The following is a 6,138-nucleotide window of genomic DNA, read 5'->3' on the forward strand; positions in this document are numbered from 1 at the left end:
CACTTCAGTAGGTTTAACATAATATTAAATTCCACTTCCCAGTGCAACCTTGTGCACAGAGAAGACACTGCCTCTTTCCAGACAAATGGTCAGTGGGGACCGTCCTCTCAGCACCTTGCATTGGTGGCCAATACCTGTGGCAAAGTGGCAAAAATTCTGTTTTCCCCAAAGTGTTGGGAAATTCTATATCCCTGAGACTTTTCTGCACTGCCACATCTTGAGATGGAACTTTAAATTCTCTTAAATATCATATTTACTAAAAATAAAGCACGCAGGTCACTAACAATCATTCCAAGTAACTGTGTGCCCCAGGCTGGTAGCTAACAAGAGACTGCTGTGGTTTTAGATTAAACCCTCAGGTTAAGAACAAAAACCAGGGGAGAAAAGGGCAGCCATTCTCAAGCAACAAATCTATGTAGCTCTGTGATCTATTTAGCTATGTGATTAGCTTGTCACAGCTCAATTTCTCTCCTATACTGTTGGAACCAAGGAGGGAGAAAATAAATTCCAAGAAATTAGGTTTGATTGATTTGAATTATCTATTTTATGTTCTTTCCTGTTAAAAGTTTGTTTCAATTCCCCTCCCTAACCCGTCAAGGACAAGAGGATCAAGTAAATATAAAATGACTCATTAGCAGAATTTGACTCTACCACACACACACACACACACACATATAAAAACAGGTAATCTATATAAAAAACCAGTAGTGACAAGAAAATGAATGGATGCTATTTATTGTCAAAGACCACAAAACTGGACAGTGTTCAGTTTGCTTCCCATGACGAACAGACCTTTTCATTATACAACAGCACGAGTCAGGATGCATACATTTAAAAAAAATTCTAACTACATTGAGAGATGAGTAAAAGAAAAAGGCTGTTCTGCAAGATTTCCTGTTCCGTGAAGCATGGGCAATTGGCCTACATTTGTGACCCCATTTTTCTTTCAGGTCTGTAGCTGTACTGCACAGACCCAACCCTTTGCTTCAAAGTCTGAAGGAGCGGGAATGGTCAATGCCAGGTCCAGACTGAGTCTTGAATGGGCTGCACTGCTCTCTAACTCACATGCTTTTTAGCTTCCACATGGCTCTAAGCCTGAACCAGACCTTAAGGGCTGCTCTTCAGCAAAGGAAGACATAGAAAGAGATGAACAGCCTCCTCCCTTGGGCACTTCTGTGAATCGCACTCGAGCTGAAGCCCCAGGTGGGGTGGGGCCGTGGTGGGGAACAGGCTGTGCCACAAGAAGAGAACCTCGGTGGCTCTGCTCCCACCATGAATGCAAGACAGGAGAGTGACTGCCCCGAAAAATGCGTTTCACAGGCTCTTTACATGGCTTGTACTGCTAGAGCAGTAGCATTTTGAGGCATTTCTGTGACAAAAAACTGTGGGGCAGAGCTGTGAGATCATGTAGTCTATATGAGCTGCTACAGCCACGCATCTTCTCAGCTTTTTCCAATTTTCTAGCTCATTCCCAATAACACCAGACCACAGCCAAAACTAACGTCCACCTTCTGAATTTTTGTTTACAAATGGGATTATGACCTCTTGGTTCAAAACCAGAGTGCTCCTCATGGTTAATCTCTAATATGATGCAGTTATTTCTTCAGATTTTTAAACTCAATCCTTGCACCTGCTTCTCCCTGCTCTAAACTGCTCAGCTTGGTATCTGCTTCACCATCAAGAACACATCCACATGCCCCAGGGAAGGGAGCACAGCCTCAATCATCCCTTGTCAGTGCAAAGGGAGTTTCCTGCACCAAACCACAGCTCTTGTGTGTCTGCCAGCACTCTTACTGTGTCAGTTTTACATAACTTGCTCTCTGCTACCACCCATTGCCTTCTCAGCTTCATTGTTCTTTGGGTTAGTCTCAATGCATGTGCATGTGCTTGATTTAATCATCTTTGTACAAGCTTGATTGACTCGGCTACTTTCAAAGTGGTACTTGGCACTGGTTTCTGCATATATTTTTGTGCCTCTCTGGGTTCCTTTTAATTTTTCCACAGTTTTTCTTAATACATTTTGATATTTAGTGCAAAAGCACACATGCAAGGAATCAGTGCAGAAGAGCTCCTATGCATTAACATCACACTAGTGTATCCTAATCTCTCTTCCAGGCTGGATTACGCTTATTATCCCAATGCATTTGTTTGACTGGCACTTCCAGCTCCTTCAAATCAAGTGCCATCAAATTAGCACACATTCATTGAAACCAGAAACTCATGACAGTATTAATTAATTTTAATTTCTCTTTCATGGAAGAAGACCATGAGAATTTGTCCACTTCTTCTCTGAGATCATCAGTACCTCCCCAAATCTGTGACCACACTTTAAAGAGACCTGCACTGCCAAAACCTGCTCAAAATTCAAACCTTCTTGTACAGTCAATCATTTCTGTTATGATGTCTAATTTCAAATTTCACTAGGGCTTAATTAACATTAGTCTACTGAGTGAGTGTAACTGACAAACACCAGTTTTGCACTGCTACAGTTAACAATAGCTGGTGTATGTTTGTGTTGCTTTTTAATGACAGAGCCTATTACTTAAATCTACAATTTATTCCCTAAGAATTACTTTAAATTTCATATTTCTCCCATGAATACATGTTAAATTATGAAGTTTAAGTGTACGTAATTCTCACCTTCAGGATTGCTTTAGTCTCTGAAACCCAGAACCTACATTTTGCAATTTCATCTTGGCTTGCTTGGAATGCTTTGAACTACTTATCTTTCAATTTTATCAATTTCCTTTTAATGAACAGAGCACAGACCTCTTACTTCGCAGTTCAAAGGAGATGAAGAAAATATCAGTCAGGATGTCAGGTACTTAACACCATAAAGGTGCTTTTCTTATAAAGGCTGCCAGAATAATTTTGCAAAACCCAATCTTTGTCTAACGTTTCTTCGTAGCCAAGTATCACATTGCTTTCAAGGAAATGTATGCTTTTAGAGTTTGCCTAAATTCATCCCAAATTTATCCACAGGCCCTACTTAAGGCAGTTTTAAGTATTTTATTCATATTTAGAAAGGACCGGAAAGAATTTTCAGGGAGAGCAGACAGTGCTATGAGGGGTAGGCACAGCCAGACACACTGCTGTGCAGCAGCCTGTTTGCCCACAACTGCCCCCTTCTCTCTCTGCCCATGCTTGTTCCTCCAAACCACCATGACCCCTCCCTTTCTCCCCTTCTGGTTCTGGCTCTAAATATCCCAGAACAGGATTTATGCACAGTCCAAACAGTCTTCTCCAACATCCCATCAGCCCATGTGTCTGTAGGTCAATAAGCCCATGAGGTGACCCAAGATCTTGCCTGGGGGCATGTCTCCTGACATGGCTCAGGAAATAGAAAGGGAGTTCAGCTTCAAGAGCTCCAGTTCAGTATTAGGCTTCCCCTTGTCCTTGCTCCTCTGTGCTTACAAGAACTGAGCCTTAATCCCCTGCCCCCCGCACAGGAGGCTTGTTGTCTGCAGGTTCTGAGGGCTTGCTGATGTGGGTGGCTCCAGTGTGCTGAGCCTCACAGGCCTGCACCTCAGGAGAAGAGCTGCTGGATCACAGCAGCCCCCAGCAGTGGCAGATGCACCTACACAAGTTACCTCTTTCCTCTGGTCTGCTTTCCATTTGTGGAGCTGAGCTTTTAATCACATAAACGAACACAAACCAGAATTACATGTCTGAAACATGATGGGAACACCAGTTTAAAAGCAAGTCCGCCACAATCACCTAAGCCAAAAATGCATCTGGAAACACTGCTCTGCTACATGCCAGCCTTTTCTCAATAGTTTCCCTTGCAGCATGGCCTGAAGGACACCTGTCAGCCAAAACAGACCATGTTGTGAGCACAAGGTGAAAAATTTTCCATTCCAGAGAAAAAAAACAACAAAAGAACTGAAGCAGTTTCTTGCTATGAAAGCACATGTGACACTTTTACAGGGGAACAGGACAAATGGCCTGATTTTACTACCTTGTGTCTATTGTGATTTCCCTATTGCACAGAGCAATTGAAACAAAAAACTTAAAGCTCTTAAGAAACTGAAAAATTTCTAAAAACCTTATGCTTTGTTTTTAAACTTAGATCCAAGTGTAAGGATCAGATGCAGTTATTCACACAGCACACTATTCAATTATGTTCCAAGTTCATGTTTCCTAAAAGATTTCTTCAAGGACATAAGATTTAAACCCTTACAGTAGTGCTAATGTTAAATGACTGTAATTGCAAATGGCCTTTCTCCATGGGACAGTTAGCATGAATGTAAACACCGGCACTGATAAACTGCAGCAAAACTATTTCTACCTACAAACAGGGTGGTTTGCATGCACAGAGGCAGCCAAATGATTTGTCTATCCCCGTAATAACCAGTTTTCCATACAGAGGTCTGTTTCCCTCAAATCATGTAATAATCTAAGTGGAAAGGGTTTGGTGGAGGTCAAGCCTGCTACTCAAAGCAGACCTAACTTCAAAGATATAGCAGGTGGCTCTGAGTCTGAGTTTAGAAATTTTCCAGTGATGGAGACTTCACAATCTCTCTGGGTATCTGCTCTAAATCCTGGACCATTTGCATGGTGATTCTTTAGATTTTATTTCATGTATGCAACTGGAATTCCTCTCACTGCAGATTGTTGTCCTTTTACTGGGCACCTGTAGGAAGAGTACAGGTCTGTTTTCCATTTGGTCCACTGTAAGCATGGAAGTTCAGTTTAGCCACCCATCTTTACCTTCTCTTCTAGAGGCAGAACAGTCTCAGCTCTTCATGGATCACATACCCCAGCCCCACCACCATCCTCTAAGATCCTGTACCAGGCTCTATTTTGTGGCAATAACAGGAAAAAAAAAAATCCATGCCTAGAACTCTTGTACTGGGGGAGCCAAGCTAAACACAACACTCCAGGTAGTGGCCTCACAAGAAAGGGGAAGTAACCACTTCCCTCAGCCTGCACTCTGACCCACACTTCCAGGTTTTCACTCTTCAAAGCTTCCTCCAGGCTCTTTTCTGCAAAGTTGCTTTTTATCCAGGCTATCTGTCCACAAATTGGCTACAAAAATGCTTTGGGAGATTTTGGCAACTAGCCTTAGAGGATTTAGCTTCAGTATGAGTAACATCACTTACAAACCCACTAGAACTGCACCTCTTGCAATTCAGTTGAATTTCTTTTGGCTCTGCCTTACAAAGAAAATATCAAACTAAAGGGCCTGCCAAAAAACATGCATCTGCCACAAAGTTCTACCCATGGATGAATTTTTCTTCCTGAGGAGAAGGCTGGTCTTTGTTGACAGTATTTCATCAGTGAAAACGACTATACTAAAATGAAAATGAACTAGTAAACCCCATCTTTACCAGCATCATCTAATCAGGTATTTCAGTTGTCTCAAGAGCTAGGTGTAGTGTCTGTATGTTGTCAAAACAGTCTAAAATTGATAGTGATGTTATAATATCTGCAGAAAGCATCACTTACAAGAAAATATTTTAAGAGATGTGCTGTGGTTTCCCATTTAACTTAAAAAGAGATGGAATGTAGCAATTTTGCAAAAAGAAATTTAAAAGAGAGGTATCATTTTTATAATCCAGTCTTATTACAAGAGCCATGTTAATGTTATGAAACAGTCAGTCTAGTTTTTACTTCTAAAAAATCACGGAATTTATTAAAAAAATTACAGAGAGCCTTTAACAAAATAGAGTATTTCTAACCAGACCTAGTTGATACAGAACTGCAGAGAGCAGTCACCAGTGTCCCTCTCCAACACTTGCTTCTCTGCTCACAGAAATGTTCCCATCTTTTTATTACAGGGCTCTGGTTGTCAATTCTAACATTTGAGGTGAGGTACTCAACTACATTGGTCCTTCTGGGAGAAGCCTATGTGAAATACTAATCAATATGTTTTGAAATATACAGTGAAACAACCATTCAAGAGAGTTTAACTTGTCACTTATGTTCAAATACCTCTAACAGTGGTAAATGAGACAAAATTTTCCCAATCAAGATTGTTGGGTTTCTTTCTTTTGTTGAATCATAAACCATCTGACAACTTAGGCTGATACCAGTAATATAATTCTGTCACGACTTAACCAGATTCATCATCAGGAATTGCAAGATCCTTTGGGCTTAAAAGAATTCTCAATTGAAGACTGGACTATAAAAAAAGTA

The sequence above is a fragment of the Passer domesticus genome, chromosome 3 (assembly GCF_036417665.1).
Source record: "Passer domesticus isolate bPasDom1 chromosome 3, bPasDom1.hap1, whole genome shotgun sequence".
In the NCBI taxonomy this organism is placed as follows: domain Eukaryota; kingdom Metazoa; phylum Chordata; class Aves; order Passeriformes; family Passeridae; genus Passer; species Passer domesticus.